Raw genomic sequence first — 23,167 nt, forward strand, 5'->3', positions numbered from 1 at the left:
AACTTTATTTATAAAAGCAGTTAGTGAGCCAGATTTGACCCACTGGCCTTAGTTTGATTGACTCTGATCTAGAACAATGCCTAGAAAAATAGTAGTAATTCCGTAAATATTTGTTGAATGAATGAATGAATGAATAGATCCGAGTCCACTCTCCTCAAAATTGTGAAGAAATTTTCAGCCTTCTCTGGTGATGAAAACATGTCTCTGGCCAAACATTTTATGATACATACATTCTCTCTATCTTATCTTGAGATAAATATATATATTAGCCAGATAAAACCACCTCCCATAGCTTGCTCCAACACTTTTCAAATGCCATCTCTTCAGAGTGACACTTTCCCTGACAACCATTTCTAACACAGCATCTCTCATTTTCTGTCTTCTTATCCCACTGTATCTTTTATCACTATATGATGTTATAGTATATATTTGTTTGCTTATTTCTTCTGTCTCTCTTGCAGAAATATAAGCTCAATGAGGGTAGAGACTTTGTCTTGTGCATTGCTGAATTTCCAGTACCTAGAACAGTGTCTGGTGCATAGCAGGCCCTAAAAATATTGCTGAATAAATGATGAAAAATAGTTGTAAGAGAGGTCTAAGGCTGTGTTATAGCAGTGCATGGAGGGGAGCAGTTTATCCCTCCTTTATGTGATGTTATCCTGCAACAAACATTTATTCAGGGCACAACTCTTTTTGACAGAACATCAATAACTTCAGCATTTGTGTTTTTTTTATTTGCTCATAAAACACTGTCTGTGGCCCTGTAAGAGCGTCTCTAAATTTTTCTTGATACAGCATATGATGTTTTGATTATTTCTGAAGCCATTCTCTAAGCCATAATATATCTGTACTTCTTGTCTGCAGTTACTTTGAAAGTGGTGGAGTTGGGCTAAAAATATTCAGAAGTAGCTCAGCAGTCAGATTGCTTCAACCTTGCACATTGACTACTTTTATGTCTTTTCCTTGCATTTGGTTTCAAAACAAAAATCTTTACCACGGGAAGATATTTTAGTCCAAAAGCAATCTATTATTGTCACAGATAATGAATAAAGCAGCTTATAATAATACCCAAACAATGTTCTCTAACCTGTCTCTCCAGGTACCCACCTTACTTCTACAATGAGAATGTTATTATCTGATTCATCTCAAATAGACTTCTGTGACATAATTTGGAAATTTAGTAATTAAAAATCTCACATAGTTTTATAGCATTTGTCCCTTTGCAGAGTCCTTTTGCTTCACATGTATTTTTTCTTAATAATTCAAAATAGGCATAGCTGCTTGCATTTGACACAGGAAGAATTGAGCACAGAGGAGTTAAGTAACATTTTTAAGGTCACTTGGCTAATTGGTGACTGAGTCAGTACAAAATCTCCAGGTTTCTGTGCTGTATAGATTTCAAAAGTTGAAATGTTAAGGTAATCCGTTCTGATATGCATTATAGATTCCTTATTTTCTAGGGAGCTTAAAAGAAACTTGAAAGGAATAAAATAACGTCCAGTTATAAGGCTGGAGTAATCTACATTGTGTGTCCTTGTCCCATCACCAAATTTACGAGGATAAAACCAGGGTAGTTTTAATCGAGCAGAATGGGCACAAAATGGTAGCATGAAATACAGGGGATATATGCATAGGGGTGAGAACTTTGCCTACTTGTATGCATAAAATTAAATCATTAATGTTCTCTGGCTTTCTTTGCCAGCCCTGCCTTTCTTGGGCCCTCCACATGGACTTAGTCTAGTTCATACCTTGAGAGACAATCCTGAGCAAGGGATCAGCAGCCTCAGTTCTGTAGATGATGGAATCTAAGATTTGCTGTCATGAATCAGTATGAATTATGGACATCCAAATGCCCACCAAGTACTTGCTTCTCTTGGCCATGGTGGTGGTCAGCTCTGTTCATATGATGGGATTTGGTGCCCTGTCTTGAGATTCAGTCGTTTATCTGAGTCCTTAATGCCCTAAATAGTCCTCCTAGCTCATACCTTGAGACTGAGCTTTGCTTTCTGCATACTCAGGCACTGGTTGGGATACAGATCATTGGTGGTTGATAATGCTGCTACAAATGTCTGCCTAACTTGAAGCATGATCTGTAGCGTTCACTGCTAAAACCACACCTTACATCCTACCTGGAACATGGTAGAAATTTGCTATGATTAGTTTCATGTGTCAACTTGGCCAGGTGATAGTACCCAGTTGTCTGGTCAAGCAAGCACTGGCCTAACCATTACTGCAAGGACACTTTGTGGCTGGTTAATAAATGAGAAGGCTGGTTTATTAATCATTAGCATGTTGATTGTATCCATGGTTGATTACATCTGTAGTCAGACAAGGGAAGTGCTTTCTGCAATTAGTGATGTCTAATCTAATCAGTTGAAGTCTTTAAAGGAGAAATCAGAAGAGAGAATCTCACTCTCTGCTTCAGCTATTCAGCATCTCCTGGGGGATTCATTGAAGATCTTCATTGGCGTTGTCACCTAGTGGCCTGGCTGAGGAAATTTGGACCCATGTATCCCCACAGTTGTGTGAGACACTTTTATAAAATCTCATATTTACAGTTTGTTCCTGCTGATTCTGTTTCCCTGGAGAACCCTGACTAACACAATGGTCAAAGAATAAATGAGTGAATAAACAAACACACTTCCTAGACTCCTATGTCCATGCATTGGAGAGAGCCTCCTTAGATTGGACATATATCTGGACAAACTCTGAAATATATGATTCTTTCAGACTATGTTTGGCTCTGCACAAGCCTTGTGGGACTCCTTTACAGCCAATTCAGTGTTCCCACTTCCAGTCTCATGTACAAGCATGTGCCTTTTAAGGGTTGCAATTCACTTACCCCTCTCCCAGCATGGCTGACCCCAACCTCTACCACTACTGCTTTATAGTGACTGGAAAAACTTTTCTTCTTTAATTTCTCAGGCCTGTGAAAGCCATTTCAGAAACTGAAAAGTGTATCTTTAATAAATGGATTCTAAAAACACTTTTTGAGGAGAAGGAGGGGAGAAATCTCTGGTTCATGCTCAGGATTTTGAGGGCAGAATAAGACTTGGCAATGGGAAAAATTCAATTCCATTTAACAGAGATTTATTTATTTATTAAAGTACTTTTATATGCCTGGAACCATTGGGACTAAAAAGAGGAAGCAGCCATGGATACTGTACTCTAGGGATTAGCGGTAATGACTGAGGTAGATCCAATAATAACTGAGATGGGTGGAAGTCAGCATAATGCAGATTTGGCAAGTGTCATAGCAGGTCAAAAGGAGTACACCATGGGTCTCAGCAGGGATTATATATTACTGGGAGATTGAGGAAGGGAGAAGTCTTGAAATGCCTGTAGATTGTCTTTGGTGTCTTCCTATTTCCTTTTTTGTGACCTTCTCTTTTAAATTTAGTAGATACACACTAAGAAGTCTTGCTCTCACCACATTTTAATGCAGAACATACCTCTCACCCTTGTTCCCTACAGGCAAGCATTTTTGTTGGTTTCTTGCATATTCTTGCCAGGTTACTTTATGCAAATAAAGCAGATAGGATTACACATTTTATTCTGTCCCTTTTCTTACACAAAAGTTAACATACTCTATGCAGACTTTTCCATTTTGCTTTCTCTCTTTCGCAGCATATCCCAGAGATGATTCTGTATCAATAAATAGAGAGCTTCTTCCTTCTTTTTTACAACTGCATAGAAAGACTTACAGTGAATTTACCACAATTTATTTAACCGATTCCCTACGGAAGGATACTTGGGTGCTTCCAACTGTTTACTATTGAAAACACTACTGCACTGAATACCCATTTACATATATCAGTTCATATGTATGCAGATGTATCTGTAGAACCAATTCCTAGAAGTAGGACTGTTGAGAGATCTGCTTTCCATCCTTTTTCTTTTAAAACCATAGTGTATCATTATTGCCAGTCTCAGAGAAATGTACTTTTCCATGGAGATTCTCAAAGACCAAAGGAAGGAATCTCTTGTGGTTGAATTTCAGTCCCAAGAGGAGATATTAGGTAGGATCTTTTTTTTTTTAAAGAATACTTTTATTGACAAATCTGCACATACATACATTCCTTACATTGTGTAAAATCAGTGGCTCACAATATCATCACATAGTTGTGTATTCATCACCATAATCATTTTTGAAAACATTTGCATCACTCCAGAAAAAGTTATAAAAAGAAAAAGAAAAAAACTCATGCAACCCATACCCTTACCTGTCCCTCCCATTGACCACTAATATTTGTCTACCCAATTTATTTTACCCCTTAACCCCCTATTATTTATTTATTTTTATCCATATTTTTTTTACTTATCTGTCCATACCCTAGATAAAAGGAGCAGCAGACACAAAGGTTTTCATAATTACACAGACAAATTGCAAAAGTTATATCTTTATACAATCATCTTTAAAAATCAAGGCTACTGGAATAATGTTCAACATTTTCAGGTACTACATAAGAATAACCTCCAGGATAACCTCCCGATTCTGTTTGAAATGTCTCAGCCACTGAAACTTTCTTTTGACTAATTTTTCTCTTCCCCCTTTTGGTAAAGAAGACTTTCTCAATCCCTTAATGCTGGGTCCCAGCACATCCCAGGAGTTCTGTCCCATGTTGCCAGGGAGATTTACTCCCTGGGAGTCATGTCCCGCATAGAGGGAAGGGCAGTGAGTTCACCTACCTAGTTGACTTAGAGAGAGAGGCCACATCTGAGCAACAAAGGAGGTTCTCTGGGGATGACTCTTAAACCTAATTTTAAGTAAGCTTAGTCTATCCTTTGCAGGAATAAGTTTCACAGGGATAAACTCCAAGATTCAGGGCTTGGGCTATTAATTTGGTTATCCCCACTGGTTGTGAGAATATCAGGAATTCTCCAAATGGGGAAGTTGAATATTTCTTCCTTTTTCCCCAGTCCCCCAAGGAAACTTCACAAATACTTCTTTATTCACTGCCCAAATTACTCTGGGATATATCAGAGCATCACAATTAGGTAGGATCTTAAGACACTTCTTAGAGGAAGTGGCTGTTCCTACATGACCTTCTTACAGGAGCAATTCTATTACTAAGTCCTGATTTCCAATTCCATCAGTTTTTGGTTTTGGCCTAGCTAGTGGTTTTCTCTGCCTTTTCATCCATCTGTTCAGCCAATAAATATCTATTAGGCACTTCCTAGGCCTCATGCTCTGATAGACACTGGAGTTAGAGTGAACTTATACTTGATCCCTGCCCTCCAACCTATAACCTAGACACAGATATAAACAGCTAGCTACACATTCAGTGTGGCAGATGCTGCTATAAACATACAGGTTAAGCCTTTGACTCCAGAAGTTCCTCCTGCTCTGTGTATGTTCTTGGCAAACTTTTGGGAACCTTCGTTGCTACTTGCGATATACTCTAAAAAGCATAGAAATTGGAATTTAAAATCTTGGATTTTGGTTTAATCTCCTCTACTACCTAACTTTTCAGAATATTGGAACCCTTATTTGAAATATATGTGAGGATCGTGTTATAAAAGTTTGAAAGCACTTTGTAGGTTATTGTCTCTATCTTTTATTTCCTAGAAAATGGTATTATGAGTGAGACCAATCAAGGGCTATGAGAATCATTTCAGTAGTGACTATAATGTTTTTCTCTGGGCCTTCAGAGCATCTCAAATCCCCTCCCTTCTCCAGGTCAACTTGTCTGGATCACACAAAGTCAAAGGCAGCCATTAAAGTTCTCCTGCACCAGCCATGAATGCCCAGCCAGGCAGTGGGTTTGGTGTGTGGCATATGTAGGCATCAATTTTGGCACATTGTCCTTGTTGCTGTCAGGGTTGACTTCATCACCATAAAGCCATTGAGCTCACAGTCTTGCCCTTATCAAGGTGGGGCAGGGCTTTTGAGACAATATCTGTGGGGATTGTACCAGGAGTGTTCCTCTGTGTGTACCATACGTCAGTGTCAACTCATGGTCAGAATCAGGCATCTGCATAAGACAAGGAATGATCAGGAAAAGAAAACCTGTGCCAAGGTGTTGAAGAAGAAATTTAAACTGAAAAGTATCTCTTTTCAGGTGGGGATAGGGGACAACCTGTAGATTAAGAGCATCAATAATTTGCTATCACCCCTAGGAATGGAGGGAATAAAGAAGGAGGTGGTATTATTGGAGCCCAAGAAAGAGACATGATGATGAGGAGCTTGGAATATAGAGGAGGCCCAGTCCATTGCCAAAGCTGCACCCCCACACTGAGGCAGAGAGGCAGGAACAATTCCTTGCTTCTCACTTTTTCTTGTCCTCCAGTCTCCTCCATTAGCTGAACCTACTGAGAAGCCATTTGGCAAGGGAGCCTGGAAATATACTTTTCCAGTGAAAGTTAGGGAATGAATCTGAAATCAAATTGGCAAATGACCAGAATGCAATCTCAAATGAGGGTGGGTGACAGTACCTCCCTCTCTCCTTCTGCTCCTAAGGCCAAATTCTTAAGTCTTCTTAGGTCTATCTGTTTTAAAATTCTTTCAAATTGTTCATTATTCTTTTTTCCTGCAGACCCATTGCATCCTGAACAAATAGTACCTTTGGCAGTCTTTACCTGGGAAATCAATACATATTATTTTACCTATTCTCTTTAACACTGACAATTGGCTAGCCAGTCCCTACTTCAGTGACTTTGGTTGGAAGTAGAGGTAGCAGAAGGCATGAATCAGAAGATCCCCTAAAAGCTCACAGATATTAGCTCTCTTTCTAACAGAGAGAAACCAAAGAGTTCTGAGAAGAGGCAAAATGATTATTTCCCATTGCTTATAATCATCATACCTATTACTCCACCAGTGGGTTATAGGGAAAAACTCTTTAAATAACTGTACATTTAGCCATCATCTTCTAGTCTTGATTGCAATGATAGAATTCTAGAGCTGGAAATGTTAGAAACCATCAATCTCAACATTTTCTTCTTCATTTCAAGCCCCATAGAAGTTAAGTGACATTATCAAGGATACATAGCAAATTAGTGGTGTGAGCTGATTTTAAAATATTCCTTTTCCACTGCCCAAGTCATTTTCACATTGATTCACCATATCAATACATCTCGTAAAAATATTTAAACAGTTCCCCTCCTACTATTTCAGAATTTTTCTATGTTTAACATTGGTTTATATAGATAGCCTCCTGAATTTCTTTTGCAGATCACTTTCAGTATCTTTTAATTCTACCCTGCTCCTCCATTTTACCTGAAATAAATCATTCTAAGCTTAGGAACAAATAAAACAAACTCAAGTTTGAACTGGTCCATGACTTGTGTTATTAGAAGGAAGGGTTATATGGCTTTCCCTTCCCCTATGGTATTTGTGGTTCAGGCATTCTAAGGTTTCTTCTGTGAGAAGAGGTTCTGCAGTTTTATTACCAGTAAAATAAAATAGTAAACCAATACTGTCTTCTTCACTATAGGTTTTATCTCCCTGGTGATGCATGAAGAATTTGGTTTAGTGAAGAAGCCAATGGCTAGCGTGGTCATCTGTAGACTTCAGCTACACTAGAGCAGCAGAGAAGGTATGGAGTCTGGGGAGGAGGAAAGTTTTGGATGCTTTTGGAGCTGATTTCTGAAGGCTTCTCCCCAGCTTCAGGCATTTCTGCAGTTTAGTTTTATTTTGATTGGGGTGGGAGAGGAAAAGGAAAAGAATAAAATAAAGATGAAAAGAATGAAGGAGGGAAGGAGCCATAGAAGTAAGGGAAAGAGAAATAAGGAAATGGAGGAAAATGCTCCCAAAGGAGTGAAGAGGCCATTGGAGAATAAGAATCAAAGATGGGTCTATTTGTTACCAAAACGTGTTTTGACTCTATTTGTGACTTTGTCTGCACCAAGAATAATTATTTGTTTTTAATGTGAGATAATCAGACTCTGGCTGCATTTCTTTGACTACAAAGAATTCAGAATGATCAAAAAACTAGACCATTCTAGTTTGCAGCTGCAGGGACTAGCACACCAAGGCCTTAGAGGTGGGGGTGGGGGTGGAAATGGGGTAGAGGGGGAAGAGAAGAAAGGGTGAGAACTGTACTGATAACCTACAGTGAAGGTGATCTTGCACATATCATGTACTTTAATTTCTTTCTTTCTTATATGCTCTTATTCAGTCATCTTGACACCAGTTTAGATAACACAAAGATTAATACATTTAAAAAAATTACTGTAGCCATTACCTGATCAAAAATTGGGCATCGTCAAGCTTGGAGAGTTAAAGAGGAGTGTGTGTAGGGAAACCTTTATGAGTTAACATTTAGATAGGAAGGTGTTTGCTCCTCCAAAAGATAGTGGAAGGGAAGGATTTCTCCAGAGGGAGGTGGTGCCAGTAGGTTGGAGTTGGGGATATAGAATGGAACATAACTTATGCTCAAATCATGTAGAAGACTTGATATTTTCAAAGTACTTTGCAATTTTGTTTGTTGTTGGGGTTATTGGTTATAAATATATCAAAAAGTGTTTTGATTATATTTATTATTTTGTCTGCAAACTAATGTCTGCATCATTATCAGGAATGAAGCTCCAACTGTCCTCTCGCTTGAACTTAAAACCTTTAGCAGATGGAAGAAAAAAACAACAGTTGGAGCTATTATCCTATGACCATACCCTGACAAGATCATCAGTTGGTTCCTTTTACCTGGCTTCTGCCTTTCTTGAATCTCTTTGAAACTTTTATGCATTTCTTCAATTTTGGAGCTACTGCCTATTTTTCCAGAGCATTCTCTTTTTACTTTAAGTTAGCCAGACACTGTTTCTGTTGCTTACCATCAAAGAACCCTACTGTAACTGATAGATGTTCCACATTACTCCAGCTCACTGACTCTATCCACCAGACCTATTGAATCTTCAGATTTTCCAGCAATACACACATTTTAGCCCTTAAATAGACTGATGTTGCTTCAGTCTAATGCTAAGTCCAATAAACCCTAGTCTCTCTCAAACCCTTGAGTGAGCCATTCTACCTTTATAGGCTGTGGAGGAAGGTTTAAAAACCTCCACAGATAACCATATGGGCTCAGGCTAAGAAAGAGCAGTGGATGCTAAGAAAGGTGGATGCTGATCTAATTTGCATTTAGCTAGCATATCACTTAATCTTTTTGGACATAATTTATTTTCCTTTTCTGTGTATTGGGCCTAATACCTACCTCAGAGAACTGATAAGAAAAATGACTGAGCTCACATATGTAAAGAGCCCATGCGATATCTGGTGCATAATTGGTGCTTAATGATGGTAGCCCTTCCCTTCCATCCTGTAAGATGAATCTCCACATTTTCCTGTTAGAATATAAATGCCAAACACCTGTGCTTGGAGAATACCTGTGGCAATGTCCAAAGTGAATTCATACTAGGGATTTCATAAACTTTGGAAATGTGAGTACTTGGACTGAGTCACTGAAGCAAAGCTTCCACCCAGAGGAGACAGAAAAACATGTAGACTGTTAAAGACATGGAAAGGGCAAAGTGGCAGGGATGGCAGAGTTGAAAAAAATAAAGGTAGGGCCTCCCAAAAGAGGAAGAGAGATCTTCAAAGAGAAAACAAGTTCAAGGCCCAGCACACAAGGGAGATACTGAAACAGCCAGAGATAAAATGTGTCTCTCAAGTTATCTCTAGTTCTGAATTCTCGTGTTGTTTTGTACCTAGCACCTAAGGGCCAGATTATATGAGCTTTTAAATATAATACTGGGTCTAAGGAGATAGGAGCTGTTATCAGCGTGAAGTTGAAGCCTTCTGCATGAGTCAGAACTGTTGCAAACTACTTAGGTTCTCATTAAACAAACTGCAATTTCTGTGTGTTCTCTCCACTGTACCTTAAAATAAATGTATTCTTTATGATCTGAAGAGATACCTACTCTTCTAATTTGGAAGAAATATAAATGTTGGTAGGATTGTCTCTGGAGAATGTTACTACCTATTTTCATTAAAGGAGATAGTGATGAGAGAGCAGGAGTTTAACTAGTTAGTTGGGAAATCTACTAAAAGAAGGGAATTGGCACCTCAGGGCCTAATCTTGAAAATTGTTCTGGCACAGACAGCAACATACTGAGCAGAGAAGGAATGGGATAGGGAATGTAAAAAAAAGAAGTAATTATCAGAAGTGCTAATCCAAATACCGTAATAAATATGATGTGATAAACCATTTTAAATGACAACGGAGTTTTGCTATGACACCTTGATTCAGTCGTATATTACAATTTTGTTAAAAATGTTCCCATTACTCAAAACTCTTTCAGCACACAGGCCAGATAGAGAAACCCAAGAGTTAAATTGGTGATGTCTGTAGCTAAATTCCTCATGTATTTGTGCTATTTGGGATGCTATTCTTGATGACAGCAACAATAGTTCAACACATCTCCGAGTTGTAATTGTCCAGGGGCCCTTTCCTGGGTTCAGCTACCTTACTTAGCATTTTAAGTCTCTCTTGCTTAATGAAATGTCATCTTCTCCTAGCTGGTGACCAAATAATTGTTTATAGTGAATCAGAATGTTAAAGGTTAAGGCTTTATAACTTGAAGCATAATTCATTGTGATACTTAGGATCATATTCCAAGCTAACTAAAGGATGTCATATTTCAGGACATATAACCTTTCCCCACCACACACTTCACCAATTACAGCACATCTCCCTTTTTCCAGAGTGGGTCGAGATTGGTGATTTTAATTTTCAGTATTCTGATTAACTGGATATTGACACATAATTCAATTTTTAAAGAATGAAAATATGTCTTCTCTGGATGACAGCCAGCTCTTGACCTTTCTGTTCCTTCCAGCTCTCTTAGATTAATGTTGTTGATGTGCCACGCCGCTCTCTGCAATGCAAAACCTTCAGTAACTTCCACAACTGATGGGATAACACTGTCATTAAAGTCCTTCATGACCGTTTTCCAGCATATCTATTTTCCACTCTGCCCCGCTTACTTATCCTCTGTGCCCCTCACATCTTCATAAGCACCTTTACTTTTCTCCATGTTTAGTGTTCCCACACATAGGATTCCTTCTATCCTGTTTCTGGATATTCAAATAGCACCCAGTCTTAAAGATTCAAGTCAATTATTTTCTTTTCACAAAACTTACTTCAATCTCTCCCTCCTCCCTCTCCAGTTTTTACCAACATCTTCCTCTCCTGAATCCCGTATTTTTGATCTTTGCCTCTCTTAAGGAATGGCTTTCTGTCTTAGGCCATTATCAAGTACATCTATTTTATTCTGCCTATTGATCACAATTTTCTTGAATGTATAATCTATGGCAGATACATCTCTCTCAGTCCCCCACACCACAGGGCATGTGGTGGCACCTTACATCACAGTAAGCATTCACTGAATGCTTAGTAAATGAACGTGCCAAGAGGACTGTAATCTTATCACTAAAATGGGTCAGAATGTGTTTTTCTCTTTTTTGCATGATACGGAGAACATTTCAGGATCTCATTATGTTTTTGACTTATTATAATTAACTTCAACCCTCATTATAAGGAGCTATAAATAAGTCTGTATATTTGAATTTTCTGGTTGTTTGGACTTCTGAACAAAATTAAGAGCAAGTATATTTGGCAACCGGGAGACTGACAGAACCTAAAGGAAAAATATAAGTGTTCATTGATCTCATATAAAACATAATAAGCAGCACAGGGAATTAGAAGAAAATTAAATCTGTTTATTTGTAGAAGAATTTTGTCTGAGAGAATCTGATTAGTCGTGCTAGAGACTGATAAGAACCTCAGTACCAATACTTCCAACCCACCCCATGTCTTCAGGATTAGGATTTTGGGAAGCACAGCTATTCCAAGGGGTAATATTGCCTTAGAACTGAGCAGAAGCTAGGCAACTTCCTTCTTAATCACCAGAGCTGCAACTGGTGATTGAAATTTCCTTGGGCTTTAGGGTACAGCATTTATTTTGGAGTTGGCACAATCATTGCTTATGACAGCATGGCTGTAGGTTGGCAAAGCATCCATGCAGAGCTATGTGCATGCAGATACAGGAAAGAGGCCAGTCACCGAGCATGGGTAGGAGGGTCGTGTCAATGCTGCCAGGCAATGATGTGGGCAGGATTGGGCTAAAGGATCTTAGGAAGAAAGAAAAGGTGAAGTGAAGGGGCTTATGCAAATTAAGATAATAGGAATCAATCAAGAAATCAATGTCAGGAAAAAGTGCCCAGGCAATGTCAGCATTTCAGAAATCTGTAGAAGTTGAAGGAACAAAGCAAGATGTGTTGTTCATATGGAACATCTGGAGTTTTCCCTCTGTAAACAGTTGCATGGTTCCAGCATCCAGATACCAAGGGAACTTGCTATTCTAGTTACTGCTACATTATTTGCTCTTTCACCCATTGAAAACCATCTCCTTTCTAGAGATTGGCCAGAAAGGTAGGTGCTACTGAAAGCTGATGGCAGGAAGTGCTGAGTTAATCATGTGGTGGTGATTCTCCAAACAGAGTCATCTCCTTATCACAAGGGCACACAGTTGCTTGAAAATGGATCCTGTCTAGAGCATTAAGTTGATTGAGACATCTGTAGGTATTCCCTTTCTTAGGCTTTTATGTATGATCTTAGAATTCACTTAGAATTCTCTGTAAGCTCTCTCTGTCTTGGCCTTTGACACTGATTTCAAAGAAAGCTGAATGATAAAGCAGAGTTCCTGGTGCTAGTTCTTCTTATTGCTGGTTATAATGTTCTATTAAAAGCTGCAGATAGCAGGAACCAAACTCATACACCCTCCTAGCTTGTCCTAGAATAACTCCTGGATGGACGGCTAAGTGCACTTGGTTGTGTAATACAAACTTCTGAAATTATAGAATCTGCCATATGAAAGCTAGAAAGAGACAATTTTGTTTTTTACAGAGGGAGACACAATCCCAGAGTGGCTAAGTGATTGGCTCAAGGTCACAGAGGTAGAATCAAAAGCAGGAGAACCTGATCTCCTGAATTCTTGTCTATTAACTCATGTTCCATATGGCTTTCAAGGACCATGCCAATTCTAAGTCAAGCTTTTATGCTTCTGTTTGATCTGTGAGCAGGAAATTTTGTTCCATCTTCCATGAAATGGAAATTGATTCTTACTATGATTACCCTGAGGACATGTAAGACTGGGAGAAGATGTGTGACCTTTAATAACCTAACAAAGCCCTCTGATCCCCAGATTTTTATTTGGAAAAGGGGAGTGTATCATCTTCCTCATAAGATTATTGGGGATGTGATATGAATAAAAATGTGGGTGCAGCATCAGCTGCATGGTAGTTCCATGAATCAACTAAAGAAAGATTCAAGAGAGTCTAGGTTTGGTGCTGAGTATTGTGTGTGTGTTTAGGTAAGATGTGTGCATAAGGATTCTTGGAGTTTTGTAAACTTCTGCAGGTAATTATTATTATTTATTTTGGAATGTGCTGCTGACCAGAAAGAAGCACATTATAGGAGGTAAAAGCACTTACTGAACCAATAATCAAGAAATGTAGGTCCAAGTTCTAGCTTTGCTTCCTGCTAGCTAAATAATCCTGTGTAAATAGGGTAGAGTCTCTATTTTCTGTTCTCTATAATTCAATTCTAGACTATATTTTCCATGTATACCTCAAAGGTCTATTGCGAAGATCAAATAAAATAAGTAACAAGTATTTTGAAAATTAATTCAATTGACCATATATTGAGGATATCAGGTTCAATGGCATATAGGAAGAAGCATGAACTCAGTAATCTCCACATACCTTATGCAGCAGACATAACACTTCTCCATTTGGCAATTTGAGCTCAGAGACACATTTAGCAATTTACTAAGCTAATTGCTACTGAATAGGAGAGCCAGAATTTAAAACCAAACCTCTTGATGCCAAGTGCCTTTCTTCTTAGTACGTTGAATTATATGAAATTGCTAGTTTTGTAGGTCAAAAAATTGGATGTCAGCAATTTCATATGGTTTAACCTGATATAACACATTTGTATAAAGGACAATTCAAGTTTCAGAGAACAGAACTCTTGAGTAGCTTAGGCTCTGATTAGCACCACTCAGGAACGTGTTCCTTTATACCATTTTAAGGATCAAAAAGGGGTTATAAATCTCCCGTTTCATCCAAATGAGAACTGGAAGAACCCTGCTCTGGTAGAGCATATTCACAAGATAGTTCAGCCATAGCTCATGTCTAGAGAGCAAGCTCTATTAGCAGCGCCATTCTTTAACTGGGGCCCTAACATGTTATATAGTGTACAATACCCACTCATTGTCTTATAGAAAATTGTGAATTACTAATGAACCTGAATTCAGGCATAGACAGAGATATTACACTTATATTTAGTAACATAAAGTATGTATTTACAGCAAATTGTGCCATTATAAAATTGGGGTTATTTTGTAATGTGAATTTAGGTTGGACTGTCCATGAAAATTGCTGTACTTTTCTTGGTAGGTATAAGTACTTGCTCAAGGACTCTGGGAGATCAGACAATAACAGGAGGAATGCTAATTTCAGCTTTTTTCACTCTTTCTGGAAAGGGAAGACTGTAAATGGGTACTGGGATGGGCTTAAACCAGTATTATCTGGACTGGAGTCTCGATGTCCCCACATGGTATAATATGAGAGTGATTAGCTGGCCTCTGGGGAAATCTATAAGCATATCGTGATTTCTTTATCTGGGTCAGAAAGGCTACAGTATACTTCTTGTTAAGGGGTGGGGACTTTCCCTGAAGATGATAAATATTCCCACTGTCAATCATCCTGGGATAGGCAAGCAGGAGGGCTTCGGGCCAGGGAAGGAGGAATCTTCTCTCAAGGGCTTAAAGGAGTTAGGGGGCTGGGATTTTGAGGTGTGGAGGAGTCTGGACATTCCTGTAGGATTGAATTCAGCCAGCTACAGGCAGATGGTAGCTCTTAAGGGTGGCATTTGGAGAATTTTCTCTTGGTGCTGTATTTCTCTTATACCAAACCTTCAGAACATTTTCATGAATCATTACAGATCAACTTCGAGGTAAAGACAGTGGGTCAACTACGTACACTTACTTCTCTCCCTCCTGAAACTCCACTGAAATGAAAGGAAATGGATTTATATATATATATATATATATATATATATATATATATATATATATATATATATATATATATATATATATATATATATATATATATATATACACACTTTTATATAAAGACAAAGAATAGGGGAGGACACAGTGACAATTAAATTTTGGAGATTGAAAATAGTTGAATGAGTGATAATTGACTTGGCAGACCAGAGAATGTGTGGGAAATGAGTGGGAAAAGCTGAGAAGTAATTGGAGTTACATTGAAGAAATTCCCAAAGTGTCTGAAATTGATGTCATTATGAAAATTAATGTGAAGGTGGGACTGAGAATAGGAGGGTTGGTTCAAAGTCTATTTAGGAAGCTGTTGGAGCCCCAAATCCCTACTCTCCCACAGTGTAGCTGGGCTACTGCTACTCTCCCACAGTGGTAGAAGATTGGAGAATGTAAAGAAGAAAGATGTTTTAGAATGAGGGGACTCTAAGCCCAGCTGAGGGCAGAAGTATCAGTAGAAATGGGAGGGGGTGTCAGCTGAACTAATTCTCCCCATGTAAGCCCACCTGCCAACAGCTCATGCACTAACTCGGTGCTATTATTTGCCATTTCTAACCCTTACTTTCATATATAAACAGAACACCAAGATTACCAGACATATCAGAGGGAAGTCTGTAACGTGGAAATGACAGATCAAGACAAATATACTGAGACTTGCAGGAAACAAGGATTATGCAGGAGCCAAGGACATTTAAAATAAGATTCTATCTAAAGAGCAAGAATACAATAGTGTACAAAACAAATCAGCCATAAAACAAACAAAAACCCTTGGATGCTAAAAATTGATAGCAGAAATGAAAAATCTGGAAGGGTTGGAAGATGAAGTTGAGAATCTTCAGAAAATAGTAGACAAAGAGATGCAAAATAGAAAGAAAAGTATATAGAGCAGATGGTCCAACATCCAAAATAAAGGAGCTCTAGAAAAAGAGAATAGGAAGCATAAAAGAGATCATGAAAGAAATAATGAAAACACATTTCACAGAATTGGAGGATATGGGGTTACAGATTGAAGTGACCCACATCAAGGCAGACCACGTGAGATTTCAGAGCCCTGGGAACAAAGAAGATATCCTAAATTTCTCCAGAGTGGAGGGAAAAAAATTCATACACACATGATAAATCAAAATGGCTTTTAGCTTCTCTATACAACTCCTGGAATCTAGAAGACAATGGAGAAATTCCTTAAAAATTCTAAAGGAAAATGATTTCCAAGATAGAGTTCTACACCTAGCCAAACTATAAATTTAGGGTGAGGAGAGAATAAAGATATTTTTAGACAGGGGTCTCAAAAAGGTTATCTTTTATATACCATTTCCTAGAAAGCAATGAGTTACAATCAAACAAATGAGTAAATCCAGAAAGAAAAAGACAATGGGTTCAGGAAACTGACAATCTATCCGAGGACAGAAAAAAAGAGAATTCTTAGGTGAATGGTGAAATTCTTAAGGAAAGATGACAGCTGTGCACCAGTTATAGAGAGTTACAGGTCCATATTAGAGGTCAGAAGACTCCAGGAGAGATTTCTTCAAGATGAAACTGATAGAGCACCTGATGAGAGGATTTAGACAATTGGTAGAGGGCTTGAAGGTGAATTACTACTTGAAGCTGATAGTTACATAGAAAACTAAGCAGATTAAACAATTATTGATTCCAGGAGAGCAAAAAATTTAATTAAAAAGTAAAAGCAATCATAATATATTTCATCACTTGGCTATGAAAAGCATTTACATATCCACAAGAGTATAACAACTGATTATTTTTCTAACCAGAATTAAATATCACTATTGGGTGGACAGCAAGATGTAAAAAGTGTGCAGGGTGATGAGATGGGGGAGAAACTGAAATTTTCATCATCCCAAATTGTAAATTAATACACATATGCAAATGAATATTTATATGAATACATATACATGAATATATGTATATAAGTATAAAGTCAGTATATATTAATATAAGCATGCTACTTATAGATATAGAGATAAATGCTAAAATAATCAGTTAAGAATGGTTACCTAAGGACAGGGGAAATTGAAGAGAGGAGATGGGGAGAGAACGAAGGGTTTGCTAATTTTAATAATCTGTTTTATAGTACTGCTTGGTATGTTAAACTATGTGCATTTGTAACTGATAAAACAAAAATCTTTAAAATGTTTACAGACAGTCCATCAGTGGGGTAAGGAGATTCAGTAGCAGCCCATGAAGAAGTCAAGTATTAGACAACAATAAGGCACCTACCAAACCTTCAAGAAGGGATGCTTGGCAAAGTGATCAGGGAGCAACAAGGTAGATTGTGGGAGCACGTGAGCATTCTTGGGGCCTCTGGGAATGGCACGGGGAAGAGAACCATTTGAGGAGTGAATTTCTGTGGTATTTAGAATCATGGCACTCAGGATGGATATCCAAGCTATTGTTATTTGAGAGTTAAAGGAAAGGGAACCTATGAGGGCTGGGGAACATGGGTGCATCTGGGTGTCCTGTCTGTGTAACGAACATTACCTAACATCTAATTACAATAGAAAGTATATAACATATTACATGCCAAGTTGCCTTACAATATACCACATGATGTAGTTTAAATGTTTGTGTGTATAAGCTGATATTCAGTATACAGTCCTCATACCTTTAAGGTTTCCCAGGTCACAATGTTGCCCCTACCAAGACCCAGACCACCCAGCCCATAGATGACTGTTGGCAATTTTGCTTACAAATGGACAGGGACTTTAGGTTGTTCATTAATTAGTACTCAAGGCAAAGTGTATCCATTTTGGGTAATTTTTATTTAAATCCCAATCAGTTCTTCTGTATCAGCATGGAGCTAGTTATGCCAAAGCATAATTAAATAACTGTGTCCAGGGCTAATCTGCTTCGCCTGAAAAAAGTGGGTGTTATACAGCATTTTAAACAGAGGTTAGTTGTTCCCCAATATTTAACTGGTGAGGGAGAGAGGAACTGTGTATGCTGGGTGGGTTCAAAGAGCTCCCCTCTCTTCCCCTTTGCCCATTCTAACGAGAATGGGAGAATTAAACACTGAAAACACAGAGCAATGCATCAAAATAATATGTATTTGTTGCATTGAATATTATATCCCAAGTTCCTTTTTCTGATAGCATTACAACTCCAAGCTGGGCATTAGGAGTCTTAGGCTCTATTCCCAGTTCTACCATTCTTTTGCTGAGTTTGAGTACAATAATCTGGAAGGTATCTTGAAATTGTCCATCTCGGATATTCTATGAACTATATCTATCAGCTCATTTAAACCTCACAACAACTTGAAGTTAGAGGTTAACCAACTTACTCAAGACCACACAGCCAGTAGGAGATGCAGAGCAGGTGCTATAACCAAGGGCTCCTGGCAGCTGCTCCAGAATTCTTCTCATTGTACCATTACCCCACAAAGGAGGAATGGTAATCAGAGGACACAGGCTACGCTGTTTTTAACACCTTCTTATGCATTACTTGAAGTACATCCCGTTACCCATGCCAAAGACATGGTGTGCAAAGGGGTTCTGATGCTCTTCACTCCGTTGGTGAAAGAGGGGAGTCCCTTCCCCAAAAGAATATTTGAGGACTGAACATATGACATGTGACACTGGACAGATGAGCTCAACAGCAGTTTGTCATATGCACTCAGACCTCTGGGGAGGAGGACACTCCATGCCATGCAGGGCCACACAGGGATTAGACTAGGAATAGAGTGAACCAGCAGGACCTGTGGGAGGCAGGCTTGATAGTAAAAAGGGGGTGGGTTGCCTCCCTGTTTCCTGTGGGAGGATGTGATTGGTGTGTTTGAATAATTATGTGGGCTGTTAGGAGGCTGTGCTGGTCTGAAAGGATTATCTGCCCTAGAAAAGCCAGGTTTTAATCCTGATCCATTTTATGGAGGCAGCTGTTTCTTTTAATCCCTATGCAAGATTGTAGGTTGGAAACTTGATTAAATAATCTCTACAGAGATGCGACACACCCAATTGTGTGTTTTAACCTCCGATTAGAGGGAGATGGACTCTCCCCATTCCAGCTGGGTCTTGATTAATTTACTTGAATTCTTTGAAAGAGGAAACATCTTTTTTGAGAAGGTGGCAAAGCCATGGAAACCATGAGAGGCCCCACAGGCAGAGACCTTTGGAGATAAAGAGGGAGAATTCTCCCCACGAGGAGCATCTTGAAACAAGAAGCCTGGAGAGAAAGCTAACATGTTTACCTTTCCAGTTGAGAGAGAAACCCTGAACTGTCAGCAGCCTTCTTAAACCAGAGTATTTTTCCCTGGATGCCTTAGATTGGACATTACTCTATCCTTGCTTTAATTGGCACATTTTCATGGCTTTAGAACTGTAAACTTGCAACTTAATAAATTCGCCTTTTTAATATCCATTCTGTTTCTGGTATATTGCATTCCAGCAGCTAGCAAACTAGAACAGAGGTGAATCCTGTTAAGTTGAGGACTGGGTAGAGTGCAGTGGGTCTGGTTGGCAGGGGAACTAGTTAGATGGATGACTTTTCCTGGTGGGTGGGTGGCATATCTGGTCTCATCTGCTCTGAGTCCTACTCAGGACTTTGGGGATCTGTGAACTTCAAAGATGTATTAAAATTTTAGGCCTTACTATATAAAAGGTGGTAGTGAAAGTTTCATTCATTCATCCAATGTGTATTTATTTCAAAAAGCAGATATTGGCTTCCTATTATGTTTGGGTATCATGCCAGACCTACTCCTGGGCTCACAGTCTAGTGTTATAGACAGACAAATAGTGTGATGGGGCTATGCTGGAGGGAATCACAGACTGCTGGATGTGCTAGATATCTGGGCAGCTTGTTTAGGGTACGTCAATTAGGTGGGGGATTTATTAACTGATCAAAGACTGTTTTTGTACAGGCCACATACAGTGAGCATAAAAGTGGGAAGATCCAAAGGACCCTTTGTGGCCCATAGCTGCTACAGAGAATTGTCTGTTCTAGTTCCAGAGGTGCCCTGGCACCTTCCATGTATCTAGGTGTTCCTCAAATAACAAAGTTCTTTTTGGATCTTTGAGGGCTAGAAAAGCTTCATTTTCCAAAGCTAGTGTCTATCAAGCCAAATGATAGGTTATGCTACAGTAACAACCCCAGAATCTCAGTGGCCTAATAAAACAAAAGTTTATGTCTTTTGGGTTGGCCAGGGGTTATGTTTATCACAGTCGCTCAGAAACCAAGACTGTTAGATGTTCCGTCTCTAGGTATTCTTCCACAGTGTCCGAAGCAGGATAAAAATGGGATATAGATACATGGTCTCCCTCTTTTTAAAAATATTTTTATTGATAAAACAATACACAAACATAAACATTCTTAACATGCAAACGCGGGGTACAATCAATGACTCACAATATTATTACATAGTTCACGATGTCTATTAAAGACTTCCACCTGTTAAGTGAAACACCATATTTCTGCTCACATTTCATTGGCTAAAGCAGTCACGTGTCCAGAGACATGCAATCCTACTTTGTGCTGGGGAAGAAATAACTGTCATATTTCTGATATTCCTAAAACTGTCATAGTTTTTAAAGGTTCTGTAGCGTAGTCCTTATCTTTTGGGATTTCACACTAGCCTGTGAGCTTCTGCTGGCCAGGAACTATGACTTATTCATCTCTGCATTCCAAGAACTGAGCACAGTGCCTGGCCTGGAATAGACTCTTAACAGGTTTACATTGAATGGATTAAGCCTTCCCATTGGTGACCAGAAAAGTCTAAATCATCTCTCATATTTTAAAATTAAGCTTCAAGGACTTTCACCCCTGCTTGTGCTCTTCTAACATAGTTTAAGAAGATATTTTGAAGCCCTCCACAGTTCTTTGCCAGGAAGAACAAGCTCAGGTAATTGTATTTTGAGCCCAGTTGACGACTTTTGAGAATTACAGACAGTACATCCCCTTGTCTACAGACCTAAGGGAGAGGTCAGGGGAAAGGTGGACAAACAACTTCCCAATGTGGGAAATGATAGTCCCTGGAAGGGTGGAAAGGGACCTGGCTTTGCTTGAATAGATATCCTTAGAGAAGTTCCCAAAATAAGATAGTCTGTTCCAAGGTGGCAATGCCAATGCCAAGTCTCTGAGCCTTGAGTAAAGGCCACCAAATCAAATAATATAGATGCATTTAGAAGACAGCTAAGTCACTGGATGACTTGTAGAACATATCTATAGTAGCTAAAGAAGTTGTCAGAACCAGATATAACAAACAGATTATAATCTATTCATGCTACTCATTTATCACTATCCTTCACGTTCCAAGATGTGGAAGCTCTGGCAGAGATCTCTATCTTTGTTGTGCCACTGGAGACAAAAAGAGTGGTGCATGACCAGGGATTTGAACACAACAAGAATAGCAAAATCTTGCGTCTGAAAAAAGAGCAGCATCAACTTAGTGCTGTGTGCAGAGAGTGAATCTGAAGATGAGGCACAGAAATCAAGTTGGAAAAGATGGAACGTCATCACTGGAGGATGGGAGACTGGAGATTCGGAACACATAAGACAAATAATGCATGACTTTTCCCTGAGCAGGATTTGGGACCAAGCCTTCAGTAATGCCTGCAGCATGGAGCAGATTATGGACATCCTTTGCTGCTACCAAGATCTGTGGTTATGCACCTGCGTTCACTCCTCTGGCATTACTCTGCTTAACCTCTGTGTTTGCACACAGGCCTGCTGGGTGCCTCTCTGGGGTTGACAAGTCATGGCATGTGCATCTGAAGTGTACTGGAATTATTTGGAGTAGTAAGAGGGTCAGAGTGGTGTGCAGATAGATATGCATAGGTGTAAGACTTTTCTTTTTTCTTCCAATCACTGTTCCCAAGCTGGGTCCAAGGGAGCTGGGACTCTGCAACCCGAGGCTGGTGTCACATCTCCCCTGGCTGGTGCCTTCAATCCTTCCTCCAGCAGGCTTGACTGGGCTGCCTGGGCAGATGCTGAGTGGTTGCTTTCCCCTATTCCCTTAGGGGTGAAGATACGAATCTGACACAGGATCATTAGAGAGAAGCAACCTGTATTTCAGGGGTGATATACAAAATCCTACCTGAAGGGACAAAGGCACTGAGAATTTTCTACTTTTTAATTTTTATTTTATTTTTTTCACATGGGCAGGCACCGGAAACTGAACCCGGGTCTCAGCATGACAGGTGAGAACTCTGCCACTGAGCCACCTTAACTCACCCAGTTTTGTACTTTTTTGATGGGAGTTTCAATTTCTTCTAGAGAATTAGGATTATCTAGTTAACCTGACCTAATCTGAATGAGCTTTAAGGTACTAGAGACTCTCATCCCAAGCTATCTAATGAGTTTGATGCTAGAAACCCTTTAACTCTTAAAAGGGCCAGATAGTAAATATTTTAGACACTGCCAGCCGCATAAGGTCTCTGTGAAAATTGTCATTATTTTTTTTTAATATATAAGCTGTTAGAATTGTAAAAACCATTCTTAGCTGGAGAGCCATGTAGTAACAGGCCATGGGCTGATTATGACCCATGGGCCTTAGTTTGCCGATCCATGCATTAGAGCATAAATTGAAGAAAACTATCTAGTCTCACCAGAACACTTGCCTATGACTAAGGCAAGTGGGACCACAACTGAATGTATATGACTCTAGACTGGGTCAGGCACACACTGATGCAGGTCAAGGCTATTTGAGAAGAGCTGGGAACTCAAAAATGATCCCCCCTCAATCTGTTAAGAAGAGCCTGAAACGGTACCTGAGATTTGTTCCTGTGGGTTAATGCTAATACCGCCAAGAGCTCCCATTAAAAGAGACATAGTCTGGGAAGAGTAGGCCTCATTTCTCCGTATTGTTTCCCAGAATGAGAGGTGAGTTAAAAGGGAATGGCAGGATGGTGGTATAAGATGCTCCAACACGCTGTTTCCCCACAGAATCTTTGAATAACTAGTAAAGAGTGGCAGATTTATCTCCTCAAAACCGTGAAAACAGTTAAAGATTTGTAACAACTGGGCAAATGCCCAGTCAAGAAGAGCAGTCCAAAAAACGGTAGACAAAATTTGTGGGGCCCTTGCTAGGCCCTCCCCTTCCCGTACCCCTCTTTTCTTCCAGATCTATAGCTGGAATGAAGTCCTGATAGGTCCCAAAAGC

At 39.3% G+C, this 23,167-nt stretch overlaps 1 long non-coding RNA gene across 1 annotated transcript; it reads left to right on the forward strand.

The window, feature by feature from the left end:
• The first annotated feature begins 5,855 nt into the window (after positions 1-5,855).
• On the forward strand, positions 5,856-22,209 carry LOC143689800 (uncharacterized). Its single transcript, XR_013178918.1, has 4 exons — positions 5,856-6,062; positions 7,434-7,535; positions 17,221-17,346; positions 22,171-22,209. It is a non-coding gene; the product is annotated as an uncharacterized LOC143689800 (long non-coding RNA).
• The last annotated feature ends 958 nt before the right edge of the window (positions 22,210-23,167 follow it).

This window comes from Tamandua tetradactyla, chromosome 7, assembly GCF_023851605.1.
Source record: "Tamandua tetradactyla isolate mTamTet1 chromosome 7, mTamTet1.pri, whole genome shotgun sequence".
NCBI classification, from domain to species: domain Eukaryota; kingdom Metazoa; phylum Chordata; class Mammalia; order Pilosa; family Myrmecophagidae; genus Tamandua; species Tamandua tetradactyla.